General features: G+C 49.8%; 1 pseudogene; it reads left to right on the top strand.

Moving 5' to 3' along the window:
- The first annotated feature begins 5379 nt into the window (after nt 1-5379).
- On the top strand, nt 5380-6188 carry LOC102491249 (40S ribosomal protein S3a pseudogene; annotated as a pseudogene).
- The last annotated feature ends 4235 nt before the right edge of the window (nt 6189-10423 follow it).

Raw genomic sequence — 10423 nt, 5'->3', positions numbered from 1 at the left:
TTATTGGTATAGTAGCCCAAGCAAGAAATCAGAAAAAAGCTGTTCTGAGGTGGTCTCATAAGAAAACACGAATGAATTTGTGACACATTTTAGAATTTGAGGAGACAAAAACTTCTGCTGCATTTAATGTTAATAAAACAGAGATAATTTACCAAGAATGATTCTTGCTTAAAATTGTACAGGATTCTAGCTTGGGACTCCATGAGGCACTAGAAGAATTACTGAGAGAGGGATCACAGAGTAAGCACGGTGGCTGGGGAAATGCAGCGAAGTCCATTCTGGATAGGTTCATTTGTGACTTCTAGTGGAACATCACATGAAGGTGTCGATGACAGACGTAAGGGTCATGATTTCAGAAGTAAAGCCATGGTAGAAATGGAATCTAGAAAGTTATTAGCATATGATTATGTGACAAAGTTATAAAAATAGATCCAATTAGTTACGGGAAACATTTGAAAGAAAAGAGAAAGATGCTTGGACGGAACACCATGCTTTCTCGTCCATTCTACAACCACTGCAGTTTCATGTCCAGCTAGTGTGTGACTTCATGAGCAGCTACGTTTCATGTCCAGCTAGTGTGTGACTTCATGAATATCCAAAATTAATGTCTGACCTGACTAGAATCTGCTTAAAGAATGCATCAGAGAAAGTAAGGCAGCAAGACACTGAGAAGCAGCAGCTGGGGGACCCAGAAAGACTAGCACATTTCTAGGTTAAGAATACAGAGGGTGATAGTGTTTTTGCTGAGATATAGCAGACTGAAGAAGATTATTGAGAAGTGATTGGAAATCAATTATTGTGTTATCCATGTGTTTTATATGACTGTGAAAATAGTTTAAAAATAAATAGTTAAAATCTCAAGAAGATGGTTAATATTTAGTTCTATAGCTCAGAGGAGGAGTTTGGGGAAAACTCTAGTGTATTTGGTTATTTAACGTCATAAAGTTTGATGAGATTATCTTATGAAAAATATAAAGCAGGAATAAAGACTGAACCAAGCCATGAAAATCTCATATTTAAAGTTTGAGTTAAATTCTTCACAGACATTGGGAAAAAAATAATAATAAAATTTGTATGTAGACATGAAAGACTCCAAATAGCCAAAACAATCCTGAGCAAAAAGAATGAAACTGGAGATATCACACTATTGAATTCTAAAGTATACTGCAAAGCTATGGTAACTAAAACAGCATGGTACCTGGGGAGAAAAAAAATCAAACACATAGAGCAATGAAATAGAACAGAGAACAGGAATAAGCCCAAATATACATAGCCAGCCGATTTTTTATATAGGGACTAAGAATATACATTGGGGAAAAGACCATCTCTTCAATAAGTGGTACTGGGAAAACTGGACATCCATACGCAGAAGAAACAAATACACCTACATTTCTTATCATATACAAAAATCAATTCAAAAATAATTAAAGACTTAAAAATAAAACCTGAACCTATGAAACTACCAGAAGAAAATAGAGAGTAAACACTTCATGGCAGGGGTCTAGGACAAACATTTTCAATAAAATCTCAAAAGTATGGGCAACAACAAGAAGAATTTAATTATAGCAAACTAAGAAGCTTCTACACAGCAAAGGAAACAATCAACAAAGTAAAGAGACAACCTACAGAATGGGAGAAAATATCTGCATACTACCCATGTGACAGGAGACTAATAACCAGACTGTATAAAAGGGATTTGAGAAATTTAAAAATGAGCCAATGGGGCCAGCAAGTGGCACGGTGGCTAAGGTGCTGAACTTCGCACACGGCCAATCGCAGTTAGTCTGGCCCTCGCAGCTTGAAAATCATGAGGTGCGTGTGCGCGTGCCCTAAGTAAACAAGTCTCAAAAGAAGACACACAAAAGACCAGTAATCACTGGGGAAATATAAGTCAAAACCAAAAATCCACCCTAGTTAGAATGGCTATTATCAAAAGGACAGAAACGAACACACTGGTGAGGAAGTTGAGAGGAAAACTCATACACTATTGGTGGGAGTGTAAATTAGTACAGTCGTTACAGAAAACAATGTGGAGTTCCCTCAAAAAAAATTAAAATTAATGTGCAGTGCATTACGTAGAGCGAGCTACACCCCAATGTTTATTGAGCACCATTCACATAGCCAAGACCATGAAATCTGCCTAAACATCAATCAGTAAATGGAAAATGTTGAGATCCACCAGCACAGACTACATTTATATATATATATATATATATATATATATAGAGAGAGAGAGAGAGAGAGAGAGAGGAGAGATGAACATGCACAATGGATTACTACTTAGTCACTTACAAAGAATGAAATCCTGTCCTTTGGGGTGACATGGGCAAGTCTAGAGGACACTTTGTCCAGTGAAATAAATCAGTCACGGAAAGAGAAAAGCCACATGCTCCTGTCTGTATGTGAAGACACTGAAAATGACCTCACAGAAGTAGAAGGCTGACGAGTGACCGGGAATCTGGAAAAGGTAGGCAGGAGAGGAGAGAGGTGTGTTGGTAATAGAAACGAAATTACAGGTAGGTAAGAGGAGCACTTTCTCACGTCGTAAGCCATCATTGGGTGGCTGCAGTTAACGAGAAGCTACCGCAGACATCAGAGTAACGAGAAAGATGATCTGGAATGTTCCCAGCACAAAGTAACAACAGCCATGTGCCGCACCATGAGACAGCACTCCATACGTTGGCCTAAGCCTGCCACACGACCTGTGGCACCGAAAGATCACATCATACCCCATCGATGTGTACAAGTACTAGACATAGGTAAAAATAAATAGATCAAATAAACACTCGAGTCAAGAGGGAGAAGCCGGAAGAGAGGCCGAGACTGCACAGTGACGAAGCCGGAGGAAAGGCGGAAGAACGCGTTCTCACAGCCACCAGGAGGAAGCCACCATGGCTGAACGCGGCTGAGGGACTGGCAAGCTGAGAACGGAAGCCGGCACTTAGTACCGGCGGTTTCAGGGCCGTGGTCGGGACGCAGGCCAGACCGAGCAATCGGAAATGGAGTAGGCGGTAAGGGAGGGTGACAGCACACAGACGGCTTCGCTAGGATCTGGCCGGGAAGGGTGGCAGAGAAATGATGCTGTGACTGGGGGGGGGCAGGTGTGCCATTAGTAGGCTTTTCTGCTCCAAGAAAGTAATATCACAGCATGTTTCCATATCAATGAGAGTAATCCGGTAGGAAAAGAAATATTCCTAATGTGAAAGATCAAAGGCAGGGCTGAAGTGTTTAATAAGACAAGAGGGAATGGAAGTCCACGCAGCATTGGAGTGGTCGGTCTTTATCATTATTTATGTTTTTAATTGCCAGAGGGGACATGCACTTGACAGAGCGCGAGAGCGCGCGCCCCGGTGGGCGTGTTACCCTGCAATCCCTTCTCTCCCATCGTGTCAGGGTCACGGGCGTGCATGCACATGGGCCACCAAGGGTCACGTCTGTACCACAGTCGGCTACGTGGGATCCGCTCCCGCAACCACCAGGTGACGGGGCCAGCCCGGGATTGGCCTTTGATAAAACAGTGGGCTCTCTCTCCACCTTATCTGTAACAAAGAAAAAACAGGATTTTACGACGAGCAGCAGGCGTCCCTGACAACCCTTCCTCGGTGACCGCGACATAGGAGCCGGGCCTCTGCCGAGAGCTGGGCAGGACAGGCAGGCAGCGTGGCCATCTCGAGCAGACGAGGTAAACCTGTACGTAACGAGGGTGACGGTTGCTGACATTACTAGCGTGCTGTGCCCGTGCACGTGTCCGTGGGCGCAACCTCTCCCACTCAGAGGCACCCATCGATGGGGGTGGGTGGGGCGGAGGTGAGGGCAGCGGGAAGAGAAGGGAGCGGGCAGTGCCCAGCTGAGTTCCTGGAGATACCGCGAATTTCTGAAAGTCTTTGTCCAGTGAATCAGGATTTCCCCATCATAACCCAAAGCCAGTCTAGTGGCTAGACGACCGAGTTCACTGTGAACAGAAAGAACTGGAGATGAGACACGGGAGAGGGGCAGGGCAGGAACAGAAGAGCGGCTGGGAGGAGGCTCAGTCCCATCTGGCCTGCCCTCCCGAGGCCTTGAACCTCAGGGTGGGGCTGCAGAAACATCAGAGGTGGAGGTAGTTGGGAACATTAGAACGAGCAGGACCCAGAAGAGACACGGAGCCGGCAGAAGTCCCTCTGTCCCCGCCCCACGTCCTCTGAGCCTGGGACAACCACACAGAGTGCTCCTGCTGTCCGACAGTGTGGACGTGAATGTGCCGAAGGTGTTGGCTGACCAGGAGAGACCTGGGACCAGAAAAGGGGCCACACAGCCTGAGCCCCGTGGCCAGGACTGCATGCTTCAAGGACAGATGTCCCACGAGGCCCCCAACAGCCATGGGGGACCAGACACCTCAGTGGCACCAAGGCAAGGGGCCAAGTATCAGTGCAGAAGGGACACCTGCTCCCCGGCAAGGATGTGCTGCCTTCCAAATCTCCTCACCTCCAGCTCTGGCTCACGGTATCTGATCCAGGGCACAGCTGATGCGACTCTGTGACAGGGGCCATGCCACAGTCCCTTCTCTTCTAGTCTCCTCTCGAAATCCAGGGCACACACACACATGCGCCTGGCATGAGTTTTAAGCCTCCAGTTCCGAGACTCAAACCACAACTGACTATGTGGAAATTCAGCAATGTAGCCATTACTCCATCTGCTGGTCCCCAGAGTTGAGCTTTCTCCAGTCACCTGTGAAGAGGAGACAAAGGTCTAGGAAGTTTAGGGCATTAGTAAGGGGGAAGGGGACTGACGGGCGGGCGTGCTGGACAGGGCAGAAAGGGAGCCGGAGGGGACTGACCGGAGGGGACTGACGGGAGGGGGCTGACCGGAGGGGGCTGACAGGCGGGCGTGCTGGACAGGGCAGAAAGGGAGCTGGAGGGGACTGACAAGCGGGGACTGACGGGCAGGGACTAACGGGAAGGGACTGGTGGGAGGGCGTGTTGGACAGGGCAGGAAGGGAGCTGGAGGACCGACGAGGTGCTGGGCGAGGGCTCCGGGGCAGGAGGGTTGCTGTGGCCGTGCACCAGAGCACTGGCGCTGACAGAAGACCGCGCGGCCGAGCAGGCCGAGCCGGGTCTCAGAGGTGGCGGCATGATGCACAGGCCTATAGGTGCACAGCTGAGCAGTCTGCCGACAGACGGTATTCGTTTAACGATTCCTGCCTACTGAGAAAAAGGTTTCATAAAGTGACTCCAGGAAGTCATTTAAAATACTAAAAACAGAAGCAACCTGCATTCAGGTATTCCCGGGAAACTTCGAAACAGCTGTGTAAAAGCCGACGCGTAAATGCAAGTCAGCCTTCACTTCTCACTGACTGACCCCCAAGAAGCTCAGCCACACTCCCGGCTCCCGGGCAGCGCCATGGCCGCTGGCAAGAATAGGAATACGAGAGGCGACAGCAAGGGGGCCCGGAAGAAAGCGGTTGGTCCATTTTCTAAGAAAGATCGGCAGGACGCGAAAGCACCTGCTCTGTAAGAAATGTTGGGAAAACGCCACGCGCCAGGACGCAAGGAGCCAGGGCTGCATCTGATGGCCCTGGGGGCCGAGTGCTGGAAGTGACCCTCGCAGACCTGCAGGATGACGGAGCCGCACTGAGCAAATCCAAGCTAATGACTGCGGACGTTCAGGGCAGAGACTGCCCAGCTCCGTGGCCTGGCTCTCACCGTGACAAACGTGCTCCGTGGCCGAGAAATGGCAGCCCGTGACTGGCGCTCGTGTCGATGTCAAGACGACCCACGGTTATTTGCTTGTCTCTTCTGTGTTGGGTTTCCTAAAAAACGCAACCATCACATACGGAAGACCTCTGAGGCCCAGCAGCAGCAGGCCCGCCAAATCCGGAAGAAGAGGACGGAAGTCATGACCCCGGAGGTGCAGGCAAGTGGCTGGAAAGAAGTGGTCAGTAAACCGATTCGACAGCACTGGGAAGGACATAGAAGAGGCCTGCCAGTCCAGCTACCCTCTCCGCGATGTCTTCGTCAGGAAAGTGAAAATGCCGAAGCCCGAGTTTGAACTGGGGAAACTCTGGAGCTTCGTGGTGAAGGCAGTAGCTCTGGAAAAGCCCCTGGGGATGAGACGGCGCCAACGTGGAACGAGCTGACGGAGGTGACCCGCCAGTCCGAGAATCTGTTTGCAGTTCAGACTCTCCACAGTGGCAAAAAGTCCTGTTGTGACAGTTTCCATCCGACATTCTTTTAAATAACCTGAAAGCTTGGAGAACCAGAAACTCTGATTTGATAATGACAGTTTTTGACCTGTGTTTGAGTTTTATTAAATAGTTACACAGAGGTGGGAAAAAGAGAAACTAAACCACATTTTTATCAGGTTATTTGGTTAATTACGTAACTCATTAGTGAACATTATTCTACTACTTTGTTTACATTTTTAAAAAATAAAACTCCTGGGACCGGCAGATGGCGTAACAGCTACATCATCAGACTCCCATGTAGTAGACCACTGTTCGAGTCCCAGACCTGGTGGCTTAAAAGTTAAGACAAGTGCATGTGCCTGCATGCCCAAGATCCCGCAAGGAGAATGGAGGAGAGGGGACTGTGGCATGGCCACTCCCGGGGGAAGTGATTTCTCGCTGTCTCTCTCTCTTTCACTCTGGCGAGCACACATGTCCTATAGCAAAAATCTCTATTAGAAAGATAAATAAAACTCCTTTCATTTCTCTATATTTTCAAGACACCTCCCTTACAAGTACACCAAATTAGAACCATCTTAATCCAACCATCTAGACTTAGAGAGAGCCACGGCGAGTCACGACTCAGCCCTTCCATTCAGTGCGCTGACCGGCGTTCTGCTCGGGCCTCTCACCGGCAGGAGTCGGCCCATCAGGAGAGCTAAGCCCCCTTGCTCTGGCTCCCTGCCTCCGGTACACAGGGCGGTTCCGACAGACTGCCACGTCTGCACAGAACGCAAACATTCCCATTCTTGGAGGAAAGGCATCTTCCACTGTTTCTGCGTCTGGAACGTGCAGGGCTCAGGCTAGCGGGCGGAGTGAATTCTGCATCCAACTGTCACTAGCGAGAACGGCTGGTCTGAGAGCTTCGGCGAGGTGGAAGGGAGGGCACATCCGCCCGTTCAAGTTAAAACCTGTTCCAGTTGAAATATGAAGTACACTGGGAACCAGCAGTTAGCGTAATGGCTATGTCGCTGGACTCCCACGTAGTCGACCGCGGTTCGCGTCTCGGACCCGGGGGCTTAAATCTCACGCCGGACGCGTGTGCGTGCGTGCCCAAGATCCCGAGAGGAGAATGGAGGAGAAGGGACTGCGGCATGACCGCCCCCCCTGGGGGGTGATTTCTCGCTTTCTGTCTCTATGTCTCTGTCTGTCTGGCAAGCGCACGTGCCCTATAGCGAAAACCCCTCCAAAAAAAAAATATATATATATGAAGTACACTGAGGACGGCGCCATCTTGTCAACTAACATCTTCTGGATAGAGGCCCACAATCTAGAAGACGGAGACCTGCCCCAGCCTTCCCAGCGGCGGGGGCTGCAGAGCCCTCCAGAGTGACGGGAATTTGAACACCCTTCGGGGGCAAGGGACTCCGAACTCCCCGAGACATTCCCTTCCCTCCGTCCCAACCTGGTAACTTGGGTCCTATGAAATGCGCCTGCCTGTGACCACCACTGTCACTCTCACCTTTCCTGACCAGAGTCCACTGAAACACATCATTATATGTTCACTTTTAAGATACCAAGCAATTTTCGGTTTCTGCATTTAAGTTGCTCTTTTTTTATTTTGAAAGTATCCAAAACATTTCAATCTGTTCAACAACTGTTTGACCTGAATCCTTAAGTAAACAAATTATTGCCAAAGAATTGAGAACACAAAACCATTTTGAGTGTCTTTCAGTTTCAGCCACAAAGAAGTTAACCCATTTTTGCTAACATTCAAAATATATATATTTATCTATTATTTTCTCAGATTCAAATTCCTTGAGGCACCCTTCAGCCTTGGGATGAGGCTCGAGTGTAGTAATTAGCCGGGCTGCGCCTACCGTCCACACAGAGGGTTGCCACTCCGCCATATCAGCCTCACATCAAAGGAGGGCTGGGGAGGGGGGACGGCACCTCAGGGCTGGATTAGCGGCTCCGCCTGAAATAGGCCTCATTTAAGGGTAAGGTTTGGGGGAATTGAAGAACCTGCACGGCCGAGTCAGAGCCAATCCATTAATGGAAAGCCATGCTGAACGTTCCCCGTTCCCTCCACTCTTCTTCCGGCCCTGCCACGGTGAGTCTGTGACCCCGGGCAAGGCGCAATCGCTTTTATTTTCGGTTTGCCAGTCTGCAGAAGGGGACCTTGTCATTCTCTCCCAGCCCCCTCTCAGCGGGGTGGGCACATCGACAGTCCTCATGCTAGCAAAGTCGGGTGCTGCCCGCTGCCTTCTGCCAACACCCCTTGCAGGCACCACAGGCCCCTCGCCCTAGACCCACACCCACTACTCCTCCTGGAGGGGCTAGGCTGGTCCCCAGCACAGCGGAACCAAGGGCCACACCCAGGAAAAGCTTCCTGTTCTCAGCTTTCTCTTTATTACTGTGAGTTTTAATAGCACTAATGTCAAAATGAGCACATGGGTTTTGTAAAAATATCAAGTAATTTTAATAATGTCAGAGCTGGCGAGTGCAGATGCCCAGGGGTCTCCGGAGGTGTGATGCTCGTAAGGACCCTGGGCGCGCTCACTCTGAAAGCTAGCCCCTTCTCTGTGTCTGCTGACGAATTCCCTCCAAACCCCCACCCTGCCCAGCCCTCTGCGGGGACCTCCCCAGGAACTACCATCACCCCCGTTTGCCTCTGAGGCCACAGAATTGCACGGTAAATAACTCGCCCGAAGTCACATGGCTGGGAAGTCACAAAGCCAGGATGTGAGCTGCCTCCAGACTCCCCCATCGTAGACGCGTGCCCAGCAAAGCTGGCACCATAGCCAGAGCAGGCGCCACTCCGCAGGGACGGCTGACACCACCAGAGCCAGTTAGTTTGGGACCGCCAACTGTGAGGGCTCAGAAATGCTGCGACCATCTTATTAAAAACTCACTGACCCAAACACACAAGTAGATCAACTGTATTGAGCAAAGGTAAGTACTCGAAGCTCTTCACGTGGCTCGGATTAACAGTTTCAGAAGACCTTCTATGACAGGCTCGGTCATATTCTGGGAGATACGGTGAACATAAAGAAAACTGGGGGGTACATTCTAAAGCCTGCTCCCAGTCATCCGCTGGGCAGAGTAAGCCTGCTCCCGGTCACCCACTGGGTCATCCGCTGGGCACAGTAAAGCCTGCTCCCGGTCATCCGCTGGGTCATCCGCTGGGCACGGTAAAGGCTGCTCCCGGTCATCTGCTGGTAGACTAACTGCCCAGGCGTGGGCGACACTAGCCGCCCTAGCCTAGCTCGTGTCTCCTGAGGTGGCAGGGATAGCTGGAATACTGTCCTCTGTGAGTTGTCCATGAGACGGCGGATGGGCTGGGCCAGACGGCCCGGGACGGCTTCATACACACCTGGTGGGTATGGCGAGGATGCGAGGGTGCTGACGGAGCTCTAACACCGCGTTTATGACATTCAGGCTTGCAGAAGAGGTATTTCAAGAGACCAGGAGTGGAAGATCTTAAGACTTGGACCCCCAAATGAATGCCACACCCCTCCTGCCATCTTGTGGCCACAGAGCTGTCCCAGATCCAAGAAGAGGGGACATAGGGCCACCACCTGATGAAAGAGGGTCAGGTAATTGTCACCACCTTTAGTCTATCATCAGCCAAATCATTACTAAATTTCTTTTATCTGCATTGTGTGTACATTTAAGTATTATCTCAGAGATACTCAGAAATATTTATAGATAAATTCACAAGTGTGAGTTTTAAGAATGACTACATTAAGGCTGGCAGATAGCATAATGGCTACGTCGCCGGACTCCCACATAGTTGATCATGGTTCGAGTCCCAGACCCGGCTGCTTAAAACTCACGCAGGGTACATGTGTGCCCAAAATCCCAACAAGAGAATGGAGGAGAAGGGATTGTAGTGTGGCCATCCCCTGGGGGTGATTTCTCGCTTTCTGTCTCTCTGTCTCTCTGGCAAGTGCCTGCACCCTATATCAAAAAAAAAAAAAAGAATGAGTAGGTCACAGTTTAGGTGAAATAAACTGGCCGCAGGCCGATGTTGTCCAATGATAGCTTAGTGGGGTTCACTCTCCCGCGTACATATGTTTGAATTTCTCTATATTAAGATTAAAATTTATTTTTGAAAGGCTGGTTTAACAGTTAAGCAAAATAATTCAGTCCAATTGCATGCCTCAGTCACAAGGAAGATGCAGCACTGAGCTTTCGCAGTTCTCAACTCCGGCCGGGAGGGCCACTTGGAGAAGCGCTGGCCCCAAGAGCGGGCAGGGAGCGGGTGAAGCTGGGGCC

Source organism: Tupaia chinensis, unplaced genomic scaffold (genome assembly GCF_000334495.1).
Source record: "Tupaia chinensis unplaced genomic scaffold, TupChi_1.0 Scaffold139767_1, whole genome shotgun sequence".
Lineage (NCBI taxonomy): Eukaryota > Metazoa > Chordata > Mammalia > Scandentia > Tupaiidae > Tupaia > Tupaia belangeri.
This window is presented reverse-complemented; position numbering and strand designations above follow the sequence as displayed.